We start from the raw sequence: 13220 nt of genomic DNA, 5'->3' as shown, positions 1-13220 counted from the left end.
ATTTTTTAAAAAATACTTGAATTTGTCTGGATTTTTCCTTAGGGATTAAAAATTAATAGGGGTTTTCTTAAATCTGGATGGTTGTAGAGCTGTGATTCATATGTTTTGTCTGATGGGAGAAAGAGGATCTTCCCATTCATGGTAAGACACGTGACATTTACACTACTGTGTGTTCAAGATGACAACTTTGAGGGACAAATCTTAGTAGGACTTGGTCCCATGGTAGAGTTGTTGAAGAGGAAGGGCATCAAATATTAAGAAACCAGCTCTGCTGTGCCATATAATGGGAGTAAATGGTCTTCCAACTCTATTTGCCTCCATTAGAAAGGTGGGATGTACAAAATGGGAGTGAACACATGGTAGAGAGCTTTGTGGATGATTCCGGAACTGTGGCAGAATCTTTAAAAATATTCCACTTTTCATATTGGTTCAATCATAGGGCCATAGGTTTATAAAATTAGCAAAGGATTGTTAAAGGCTTCCAGGGAGTGAGTGGTGAGAGAGCATGAGTTTGCAGGGTTCCTTTACAGGTGTTGCTGAAATGTCATTTTTGTGTGTTTACCCACCCAAACTGTTTCATTTCCATATGAGATCTTGAATTAACAGTATTGCTTATAAAAAAATACCCTTGTCCAATCTGGGAAACATTCCTGGAGTTCTATAAAGTTCAGCCCCAAAACTGTTATCATTAGTACTGGAAAACTCTTTTCTAGGGGCAAATGATCTCATTACAAGCATTGTTTGAGAATTCAGCTTTAAGGATCAGTCTGCTTGATGGACACAATTACTGAATGTTCACTCCGATTTTGACAATTAGAAATCTGCCTGAATTTGGTTCCAGTGCAATTTCGTTGGCGTTTGTTGTATAACTAGGTGGTGCTGTGGATAGAGTGCTGAACTTAAAAGTAGGAAAACCAGAGTTCAAATCCTGCCCCTGACATTTATTAGCTATGTGATTCTGGACCAATAATAATATAATAATAATAGTATCTAACTTACAGGGTGAGACTCAAGCAAGATAATAATATGTTGGTCGGTCAGTCGTTTCAATTGTGTCAACTCTTCATGACTCCACTTGGGGTTTTCTTAGAAAAGATACTGGGAGTGGTTTGTCATTTCCTTCTCCAGCTCATTTGACAGATGAGGAAACTGAGGTAAACAAGGTGAAGTGACTTGCCCAGGGTCACACAGCTAGGATCTATGGCTGGTTTTTAATTCACAAAGATAAGTCTTCCTGACTCCAGGCTGGGCATTCTGTCCTTTGCAAAACTGAGACAGATAGAGGTCAAAAGACTTGCCCAGGGTTACAGAGCTCTAAGTGTTTGAAGCCAGATTTGAATTCTTGTCTTCCTGACTCTTGGTCCATTGCTCTCTCCACTGCTCCAGCTAGTTGACGAAGTACTTTGGAAACCTCCCTGTATAAACATTAGCTCTCATTAACTCTTATTATTATCATTATTAATCACTCCAGACCAGCGTTTTCACTGGCTCTAATCAAAATATGCCAGCTTACTTGAGAGAACTTCATATGGCAAATTGAGCCCATGCACACTGGAGCCAAGAAAGACCTGAGTTTAACCCCAGTGCCAAGGCTGAGACTTGTGTAATCCTGGCTAATCTCTGACTGATTTCCTCATCTCACATTTCCTTGAAGGTAAGACATTTATTTCCATCCCCTGCATTATTTTGCATATCAGGCACTTCATTATTTCAGCTAGTTAACTGGAAAATGGAGAAAATAAACTTGTGCTTCCTACTTCAGAGAGTTGTTGTGAAAAACATGTAGGAGGTGCATGCTCTGTGTTTGTGTTTGCAATCTGAAGATGCTGTAAAGAAATGTGAAAAATATTCCTCTGCCTTTTTTCAAATGGCTCATTTCATGTCAGTTGCTAGAATGATTATTAATTAAGTACTTCCTTAACATAAAAAAAATGCATGTTGACTTGACTCCACCAAAATCCTCCTCTGATGTCTTGTCATGGCCCAGAGGTAAGAGCCCCTACCAAGCTATGAACTAACACTCAAGTAATTTATCCAGTGTGTTCCAGCCACTACCTGGACAGACAAAAATGAAACAGTGATTGCCCTCGAGGGGCTTGTATCCTCTGGGAAGAGCAGCCCAGAGAGGTTCATAAATAGAAATTTGACAGCAGAAGATACATTGATTTCTCCACGATCACTCCCAGGGATGGCAATAACCTAACTAAGGCAGGGACAGGGCATCTTTCCCCAGTGAAATCATAGCTCTTTTGGCATAGTGAAGGAAAGCTCTTTTTTTTTTTTATTCTGGCGATAAGTAACAGTTTGGTGTTATACTGTTTCTTAATTCTATGTGCCCTATGTGTCCTAGAGTCTACCTTCTTCCAGAGACATCTCTCTCCTTCCCTTATCCCCGAAGAAGCAAATGGCAGGTCCTTTTAATAGCAACAGGCCCGGTAGAGAGGCAGCCCCCTCAGACAGCCCCCTGGATGGACCAGAATGAATCATGAGTCTGATTAGGACTCCAACAGCCCAGTATAAGCTGAGACATGCCCCAAAGGGCCTGGTGGACCACACCCAAAAACAAAACCTTTGAGGGACACATTGTCAATCCGGCTCTTGGTCATCTAAGACTAAAAGTAGGTCTTTGGGCGGGAATGAGGTTCAGCCGTTGAAAATCTCAAGAATAGGGGTGGCTAGGTGGTTCAGCGAATCCACCGACCCTGGAATCAGGAGGACCTGAGTTCAAATTTGGCCTTAGACACTTAACACTAGTTATGTGACCTTGGGCAAGTCACTTAACTCCATTTGCCCCACCTTCCCCCCTCTAAAAAAGCAAAAAATTAAAAATTAAAAAAAAAAAAAATCTCAAGAATAGAGTTGTAGTCCTGACTCTGCCATTAACTTAATATGTTAACTAATTTTAGAAAAGGTCAGTCACCTCTCTGGGCTTTTGTAATATCCTCTGGAAAATAAGGGGGCCAAATGAAATGATCCTTAAAGTCATGACAGCGTTATGAAAAAAAAGCACCAAATTCAAAATGTCAGGACCTGAGTTAGAATCCCAGCTCCTCCATCTACCAACCTGTGCAAACTTGGCCACATCACTTAACTTCCCTGGGCCTCAGTTTCCAAATATATAAAATGGAGGCTGAACTGATTAGCCTCTAGATTCCCTTCCAGATCTAGATCTGTGAAACCAGCTCTGGCATTTTCCAGTCCTATGAAAAGCAATTTATTTCAGCGACTAGTTTGCTTGAGTCAACCCAAAACCAGGGGAATGAGACAGATGCAGAGAGAAAGTGGAAGTCCTGGGACTGTATAGAAGGAGGATGTGAAGATTCTCATAGTGAAGAAGGGAGTCTGCCTAAGAGAGGAGGGGAAGTATTTGGAAAAGAATGTCACCGTTTCTAAGAATGGCCTGGGAGAGTCCCAAACAAAAAAGAAACCCAATTCTGAGCCACCAGATTTCAGGGGAATCTTCCTCTCTATTCCTAACCAAAAAGTCCCCTGTGAGGAAAGAGAAATGCCATCTTACTAAAGGACCAGGGCCTGAATTGAATATGGACACAAGTACCAGAAAACAGAGCACTAATACCTGGAAATATCCCATCCCCAATAAAGACCACTATACATAATAGATGGCATGGCCAACTACTCAAGTGGCTTGACTTCAGATTTCTCCCTGCCACCAAATCTTTTTTCTTATACCCTTCCCCTCCACCCTCCACTCCCCAACCTGGTCCAGATACCTGAGATTCCACCACTAGAGATTCATTCCTTTGGCTAATACACAATAGATGACAAAGCCCTTACCTCTGTCACTGCAATAAACAGTATTCATCATAACCCTTTGCAGAGGGATGACTTGGTCTAGGGATCAAATTGTTAACTCGCTTTCTTAGGCTTACCTTAGTTGGAAAGTCTCTCCTTGCTGGGTCTTTGCTTAATTAGGAATAGTTTCCTATTCCTAAGCCTTAGTTCTGCCCCCCCTCCACTAACAATCTCTAGGCATGGAAGGGCGAAAAAGCCTACCAAGCTGAGCTTTGGTAAGTGAATAAATAGGAGTGTGTCCTAAAATTAATTTTGTGGGCTAGCTTCCTGCTTTCTTACCCAAAGCCCAGACTGGTAGGCTTTCTATCCTTTGCTCTTGAGAGCATGTAGAGGTCCATAGTGCAAGGATAGTAAGCTTACCACACTAGGCCTTGGTGAGGAGACAAGGAAGCTAATGTTTGAGACTAGCCAAAGGACACACTTACTAAGGTCCACCTTGGCAAGCTTCCTACTTTTCCATCCCTAGAGCTTGTCAATGGTGTATGGGGCCCGGGAGAAAAGAACTAGAGAAAAGAACTTGACTGATTCAAAAGGCCACACTTAAGTATTTAGAAGGCCACATGTGACCTTAATGCTGCAGGTTCCCCAGGAGAACTAGACTTGCAAATCAGAGAACCTGAGTTGTGGTTCCATCTAGGCCACTGACTTTCGTGTGTGACCCTGGGCAACATACTTCCCTCCTGTGGGCTTCATGCCCTCTCTGGTAAAATGAACAGATTGTACCAGATGACTTCTAAAGTTCCTTCTAGATCTGACATTCTAATTGCTGTTAGCCTGGGTGGGCTCATAGGAGCATAGATTTGGCATTAAAAGGGGTCTAACCTGTCCCCTTCCAGAGGATGAAACAGTGCCCAAGGTCACACAGTGAGTGAATACAGCCAGATTTGAACCCCATTGCTCTGACTTCCCAAGTCTAATATTTTTTTCCCAATGTGCTAAACCCAACTATTTATTTCAACTGAAGCATCCTCTTCCTCATCCACAGGAAGTTGGCAAGAACAATCCAGCTTATGGAACACTGAGCCTTTCCCAAATTATTCCACCCTTTTCAGTTTCCAAATTATTATTTCTTCTTCTTTTTGATTAATTAATTTATTTTAGTCTTTAACATTCATTTCCACAAGATTCTGAGTTCCAAATTTTCTCCCCATCTCTCCCCTCCCCCACCCCAGGATGGCATGCATTCTGATTACCCCTTCCCCCAGTCTGCCCTCTTCTCTATCACCCCACCCTCTCCTATCCCCCTCCCTCCTCCTCACTTTCTTTTAGGGCAAGACAGATTCCTATATTCCATTGCATGTACATCTTATTTCCCAGTTGCATGTAAAAACAATTTTTAACATCCAAATTATTTTCTAAAGCCATGGCTGACCACTAGCACCCTGGCTACATGATATTTAATGTAGTGCATAAAAAGAAATGACATGTCTTGGTATACTTTAGGGTGAAATGAGTGAAGCATAATTCTCTATAGCAACGCTTCATTCTGGGCTGTGATGATCATAGGGCTTTAAAGATGAAAGGAACTTTCAAGGTCATTCACTCCAACTCAGTTCATTTTACAGAGGAGGAAACTGAGGCCTAGAATTGGGAAGTGGCTTGCCTCAGGTCACCCAGCTAAGAAACAGCCAAGCCAGGATTGCTACTTTTATTCCCAAGTTTCTGATAAAATGTATGCCCTGAACATAATATGAGTAATTTAATGGACACAAGGAGAGGCCTATGATCAAATAAATGCTTCAGCAAGATAAGCGCTTATACAATTTCAGTCTTCAGTAATCACAGGGCAAGCAGGAGTCAAGAATTGCTCCCAGTCTAGCTGAACTAAAATAATTCTCTTCTAAATTCTTTGTGCCTCAGTTGGTCCTTCTGTAAAATAAGGCCAGGCTGTAGCTAAATCTCAGGGAAGCTTACTAGGGTTCTAGCTAATTGAAAAGCATCACAATTAAAATGTCTTTCTTGAGCCTCTTACTAATCTCCTCAGGTTTCTGTAGCTTAATTTACCTGAACCTACAAAATTGGGAATATTCCAAATTTGTCTGCCAGCATTCCTCCAGCTGGGGTTTTCATCCACTCTACAGATTACAGTCAGAACGTCACCCTCAGCAAATGGTTTCATTATCGCTTAAGGAATCACATGGGGATGTAGGCAGCCTGCCAAGACCAGCCAGGTATCAATGTCTCCTATTGATTGGCTGGGCCCATGGCACATATTGTTACCCAACCAATGGGGGAGTCAGGCAGAGACTGAAGGTGAGCAGAGCCTGGGGCCCCAGGCAGATCTCCTAGGAGAGAAGGAGGCCATTTGAGGTTGGAACATTGTAAGGGAGTGTGCTGTGGGGGGGTTGGGGAGGAGGATGAGCTCCTGTTTCAAGTATGACAGACTCTATGTGGTCACTTGGGGCTAGGGTCCAAATCAAGATAGGCTGGAGACTAGCTTTGAATTGTGAAGTACAATACCAACCAGCTTTTACTGGTCAAATAAACTTCAAGCATTCTGTTTAACTCTATAGCACTTTTCATTTTATATGTGTTTCTGTTTCCTTTGCATAAATTATTATTGGTCTGGGATTGTGGACAGATGGATAAATGACCATGGACTTAGGGTGCCCCTGAATTGGAAGGAACCTCTGAGACCATCTAATGCAACCCTTTCATTTTACAGATGAGGAAACTAAGGCTGGCCAGGAAGGTTATGACCTATCCACAGTCATATATGCAGAAAGCATCAGAGCCAGGTTTCTAGCCTCCTCTGACTGCAGAGCCTAAATTCTTTCCCCTGAACCACTCTGCCTCTGATTTCCATGTGCAAGATTCAGGAAGGGACCAGACCACAGTAGGACTTTAGGTAATGGACTGACCAGATCATTAGAAACTGAGTAGAAGAATTCAGGATGGAGACAGGGAATGTAAGCTCCTTGAGGACAAGGACCATTCCTCACTTTGTATCTGTATCCCCAGGACCTAGCACAGTGCCTTACATGTGTAAGTGCTTGATAGTAAGTAGGTGCTTGATCAGTATTGGTCACCTCAAACTGAAGTGGAGTTCCCAACCATAGATCCAAGTCCAGTCGCTGATCTATTCTAGTCTTCGGATTGTCATGGGCGTGGAGGCAGCTGGGTCCTTTGCATTTCCAACATTCTGTGCTCTAAGTCCCTTTGAATTCTGACATTCTGTGTCCTTAAGGTCCCTTCCAGTGCTGACATTCTTTATTCTGGGGTTCCTTGCATTTCTGATAATTCTAGGCCATTTAAGCTGTGTGACTTTTTATAACTTTGCATTTATACAGCATTTCATACTTTTAAAATCACTTTCTAGATTATCATTTCATTTTTTTTTCATAACAAACCTATGAAGATAGGTAGGAGACTAATATCATTAAAGTCCATGTCAAAAAATATGAGGAATCAAGGCCCAGAAAGGGAAGTGACTTGCCCAGATTTACACACTTGGCTAGTGGCAGAGCCAGGATTAGAACCCTGATATTCTGACCTTCCAGCCCAGTGCTTTTCCAACCATCCAGCAAGATGGTGGCTGTGAGATCTGGTGAAATACCTAGGCACCCAGTAGTCCTAGGATGTCACGATTATTGAACAGGTTTGAAGAATCTGTTAGGGGCTTGGAAGAAGGGCCCTTTACCTTTGGGAGAGCCACTTAAAGGAGGCCTAATAAGGAATTACTGTGTTACCCCAAGTTCAATAGGCATGTGCATCAGAGAACAAGGCCTTCCTTAACAAGGCTTGTTGGAAGCTTGGAATTGTTGAGGTTGGGGGTGGGGGGTGTGGAATTGGATCTGGAATGAGAGGACCTGAATTTGCATCTGGCCTCTGCTACTTCCTCATTATGTGACCTTGGGCAAATCGCTTCTCCTCTCTAGGCCAGAGTTTCCTCACATTAAAAAAAAAAAAAAGGATGGAGCAGCCAGGTGGCTCAGCAAGTAAGAGCACCCACCCCAGTGTCGGGATGACCTGGGGTATCGAATCCGGGCTCAGACACTCAGCACCAAGGTTACTGGCCGTGTAACCTTGAGCAAGTTACTTAACCCCAATTGCTTAATAAAAAAATAAAATAAAAAGGAATTGGACCAAATTAGAGGTTGCAAACACACAGACTACCAGATACATGTAGGCCCATAAAACTCTCCAGTGAGAATGAACCAAACAAAATTAAAAGTAATTGTGAAATATTTAACAAAATAAATCTATGGTAGAACATAAATAATGTCAGTGTACAGTTTTCCAAATCAATATACACATCACATGGATACTTATGCACAATTTAGTGGCCTCTTTTTCTCTGATCTTGACACCACTGGGCTAGGTGATCTCTAAGGGCCAATCTGATGCTCCATCCCATGATCCTAGGGGAGATGATTTCAGGAGCTTGGGAAAGTCCTGTTCCTTTATCCTCCACCCTTGACTGATGCCTGGGGCAAGACCACTGTACTGTAAGCTGCATAAGGATCAAGATACCTTGTCACATAAAACTCTGTATGTCCCTCTGTGCCTAGCATGGTGCTGTTCTCATAATGGTTGCTTTAGAAATGGTTGTGGAATGAAGGAATGACTCAGGAGAACTAGATCTGAATCCTGGCTTGAAAACTAACCCAGGAGCAGGTCCTTTCCAGCCCTTAGTTCCCCCAGCTATGTAATAGATCACCCTGCCTTATCTCAAAAGGCTATTGTGAGGAAAACAATTTGGAAACTTCAAGCTCTACAAAAATGAGAGCTGTAACTATTAACCATTTGAGCTTCATCAAAAGTCCAGAGTTAAGAGGTCATAAGTTATCTGTGCCTCAGTGTGATTGAAGGAGCTGAGAGAAGTTTTGGAGAGGAGTCAGATGGAATGGCATAGAAGCTCCTTGAGGGTAGGCATTTTTGGTTTGTTTTGAACAAGTGCTTGATTGGGCTGGACTACTAAAGAGAAGGGGACAGAATCAGAGGCTAATGCCTCATGGGGACAAGTAGAGGGAGGAATGGAGTGCCATTGACAGGAGTAGGAGACATTAAGGCCAAGGGTGCCTGAATATAAACTTCTGATGTCTCCCAATTTTGCCCAGGGCTGGGATGGCCTTGGCGGTGGGACCCCATCAAAGCAGCATCAAAAACAAGCTTTTCTTTTATTCTCAGTGCCCTACATCCCCACTCACACACAATACACCTTCTCCCCAGCTAGCCCGATTACTGCCCAGAATATGCTCAGGCATGTTTCTGATTGCATCATTGCATAGGGCGGTCTCAGAAATGTCCTGCTGCCAGATGGGCACCACCCACACACCCCTAGATGAAGCTAGGGAATTGGATCCTTCAGAGAAGCCAGGGGCCACAGGGCGAGGACAATGGAGCATTTTCTGTTTTACTGGCCAGGTCTTCCTAGCTCTGTGTGATTTTTCTGTTTTTGAAATAATGATAATAGTCAGAATGAAAATGAAAAGGAATACAGATGGAGGCTTGCAACTGTTATTCCAGTAGAATCTGACAATCACTGGACTTAGGAGTCCAATGGACCTCAGAAAACATCTATTCCAAGGGCATTTAGCCTTCTTTTGTGTCCTGGACCCCTTCAGGAGTTTGGTGGATGAAGACCCCTTCTCAGAATAACTTTGTTGCCTACATTCATAATGGAAAAAATGACAAATTTCAGTTAGAGGTTAGTGATAATCAAGATGTCACTTTCTTCCCTTTTTCAGGTTCATGGACTCCTTAAAATTTATCCATGGATGTCCAGATTAAGCTCCTGATCTAATCCAACTCCTTATTTAACAGAGGAGCCAGAGAGAAGGAATGACTTGAATACAATCAGTTAATAGCAGAGATGGGATGTGGTCCAGTAGAAAAAGCATTATACCTGGAGCCATGGGAACCTGGGTTCAAGTCTCGCCGCCATTAGTTTATAAGCGTGGACAAATGATTTAACTTCTCTAGGTTTCAGTTTCCTCGACTGTAAAATGGAAGGTCTAGATTAGAGGGCATTTGAGGTCCTTTCCAGTTCTAGATCAACAAGTCTAGACTTTCATAGCATTACTTCCAGGGCAGTGCACAAAGTTCTCCATTAAAAATGGTGACTCTGTGCACAACAGAACCTTCCAGTAGATCAGAGAAACTCTATTCTTTTCATGATAGCAATAATGATGATAGTACCTCATATCTATTTTGAAAATATAAGTCGTAGAATGTCCCTGAGAGAACTTTTTTGGGGGGAGGCAGACCTGGGATTTCATTGAGGTAAGAAATTCCCAGTAGGGAGGCTCTCTCCATTACAGCTCAGCCAATCTCCAACATCTTCTCTCAGAGAGTTGGCACTGAAAGGATCACAGAGACTTCCTTACTCCAAGGCCAGTCCTTTTGTCTACCCCTAAATGCAAATAAAGCAGTCACCCTTCTGGAAAAAAGAGACCTCTTTCTATTATGCACCCCTCCTCTTGTCTTCTCCAGTGAATGAGTTTTATAGATGGGGACACTGATCCTCAGAAAAAAAGGAAGTGATTCGTCCATGGTAAGTGAGTCAATAGCAAATATCCGGTTCCAGATTAGAGAGTTTGATAGAAGGGTTTGAAGCATCCCTACTTCCATCCAGGAACAATACATTTGCTTTTTCCACCACACCAAGGGAAGCTGCCATAAGTTTTCTATACATATCATAGAAACCTTGATTTAGAGACATAGATTTTAAGCTGAAAGGAACCTTAGAAGCATCTAAATGAACCACTTCATTTTACAAGTGAAGAAACTGAGAACCAGAGAGATGAAAGTTAGTAAATGGAAAAATTGGGATTCTAACTCCTGTCCTTTGGCTCAGCATTCTTTCTGTTGTTCCAAGTTAAAAATATAGGTGGCGCAGGGAATAGAGCACCGGCCCTGGAGTCAGGAGGACCTGAGTTCAAATATGGCCTCAGACACTTAACACAAAAACTAGCTGTGTGACCTTGGGCAACTAACTTAACCCTAATTGCCCTACCTTCCCCCCCTCCAAAAAAAAAGCAAAAAAAATAAAAATATAGGTGCAATGGTCAAAGAGGTAGGAGGAAAACCGCAACATTTTTTATTTTTATGGAAGCCAAGGAGTGGGTTTTAAGAAGGAAGGGGTAGTCAGTAGTATCAAAGATTAGAGAGGGGTCAAGATGGACAAAGGTACAAAGCAAAGTCATCAGTGATGCTCAAAAAGGAAGATGTAGTAGAATGGTAGGCATAGAAATGATGGAGGATTAAGGTGTGTATAGCTAACAGCCTGAGGCAGCTAGAATACTCAATGGGTAGAGCCCTGGGCCTGGAATCAGGAAGCCCTGAGTTCAAATTTGGTCTCAGACACTTAGTAGCTATGTGACCCTGGGAAAGTCACTTTACCTCTATTTGCTTTAACCTGCCAGAGGAGGAAATGGCAGATCACTCCAGTTTATTTGCCAAGAAAACTCTGTGGACAGCATTAATGCGCTATGGTCCATAGGGGTCGTGAAAAATAAGATACAACCGAACAACCAAACAACACAACAAGTTAGCAGCTTATTTGAAAAGTCTGGGAGAAGAGATATAGCAGAAGAAACAGAAAGGAGACACGAGAAGCAGAAATTATGGCCTCCTTTATTTCTTAGTGTGCATTCCTAACTAATGTTTCAGTGTAATCCTTCCTGGAAAAGCAGGGCTGGACTAGATCACCACTTTATCACAGAATAACAGTGTCAGAAGACACTTTAGAGATCATTCAGTCATTGCATGAGAAGATCAGATATTTAGAGCTAAAAGGGGCTTTAGAGATCACCCAGTAAAACCCCCTCCTTTTGCAGATGAGGAAACTGGAAGTCCAGTTTCTGGAAACCTCAAGAAACTGAAATGACTTGTCCAGGATCACATAGGCAGTAAAGGACAGAGCCAGAACTGTCAACTCAGGTTCTCTGACTTCAAGTCTTTCCACTGCATGCTTCTCTCTCCACCCACCTCTCTTGTTTTACAAGGGAAGAAATTAAGAGAGGGTGGGAGGAACTTTGACCAACTCCCAACTCACCTAGCTAGAAGGCAGCACCACTGAGATTTGAACTGGGGACTTGTGACTGCCATTTCTGGAGGCTTTCAAGTACATGAGGTGAGATTGCCTCCAGCATTTTCATTGAAGTTAGAGTCAACTAGATTTTTCTTTCTAGTTTGTACATTCTGCTGCAATTTGAAAATGTGCCCAGAGCAAGGGATGGAGGCAGTTAAAACAGACTCAGTCATGCAATGTCTTAACAAATCAACACTTTAAAACAACCAAGATGCATACACACACACACACACATACACACACACACTCACAAGCACGCATGCACGCATTAGCACACAGTTTATCACAAGAGGGATCCCAACCCATGAAAAGCCCCTAAGAAGGTTATCCAAGAAGCCACAGGCCCTGTGAACTCTATGTCTAAGCTGTGGACCAAATGTATCTTAGACTTTAAAGATAATTATGTTGCAGATGGAGGGGCATTGGCCAAGATCCCACATGGTTTGCCTGAGATGAGATGAGCATACCTTTTCTTTAAAAAATAAAAAATAAATATATCATCACGCTACATAAGCACATCTGCAGGGTCATCCACATGGAAAAAGCTGTCTTGTCCTGTGTGTCCATTAATTGGTTTCCATATGAGGAAGGCTTTTCTCCCCACCTAAAGGTGGTACAGTACATAGAGTCCTGGGCCTGGAGTCAGGAAGGCCTCAGACACTTAGTAGCTGTGTGAACCTGAACCAATCACTTCAACCTGTTTGCCTCTGTTTCCTCCTCTGTCAATTGAGCTGGAGAATGAAATGGCAAATCACTCCAGTATCTCTCAAGAAAACCCCAAATGGGGTCATGAAGAACAGGACACAACAAAACAACAAAGCCTGTAGTACTATTCTGCCTTCTATCTCTCTGCAGCCTCCAAGGTTGGAAGTATCCAGCAGATTATATAGAAAGAACATGGAACCCACTCAAATCCCAGCCGCGCTCGTTGTTTGCTAACAGCATGATGAATCAGCTCACCTCTGCTGCTCTCAGTTTTCTCATCTGTCAAATGGGAGTAATGCCACTCCACCCACCTGATAGCACTGTTGTGGGAAAGTGTTTTGTAAACCTTGAAGCTGCGTATAAATGTCAGCTATTATTAATAATCTATACTTTCTTGGCTGAGTGGTTGATAGGGCCCTATTTGGTCGGGAGTGCCCAGCCAGGGGCAAGGCTGGGTAGACAGCCAGCTGCTGAGTCTGCCTATAGGGTAGGGCTGGGTGTGGCCACACTTCATTAGGCACTTAATAAAAGGTTTCTGATGTTGAGATACAGGTGGCTCCCTAATCCAAACATCTCAACCAGGAAAGCAGTGTGGGGAATTAGAGGGAGGGTTTTGGAAGGAGAAAAATCTCGGCTGGAATGCCAGCTACCTCTGCTACTTAGTGAC

General features: G+C 42.8%; 1 long non-coding RNA gene across 5 annotated transcripts in view; it reads left to right on the top strand.

Annotated features, from left to right (window-relative positions):
* LOC138150136 (uncharacterized) overlaps positions 1–13220 on the top strand; it is a 17234-nt gene extending 4014 nt beyond the window's left edge. For 4 of the 5 annotated variants that reach the window (XR_011165526.1, XR_011165523.1, XR_011165525.1 and 1 more), the window contains 2 exons: positions 1472–1654; positions 9504–10196. This is a non-coding gene — a long non-coding RNA (uncharacterized lncRNA). Of the gene's footprint in view, positions 1–1471; positions 1655–9503; positions 10197–12703 lie in introns of those variants that run through there. The other variant, XR_011165524.1, reaches the window with a different exon arrangement.

This window comes from Petaurus breviceps, unplaced genomic scaffold (genome assembly GCF_028583685.1).
Source record: "Petaurus breviceps papuanus isolate PSGF00001 unplaced genomic scaffold, PetGlider_PUasm1.0 90865, whole genome shotgun sequence".
NCBI classification, from domain to species: domain Eukaryota; kingdom Metazoa; phylum Chordata; class Mammalia; order Diprotodontia; family Petauridae; genus Petaurus; species Petaurus breviceps.
Note: the sequence above shows the minus strand (reverse complement) of the source record. Positions and strands in the feature narration are given on the sequence as shown.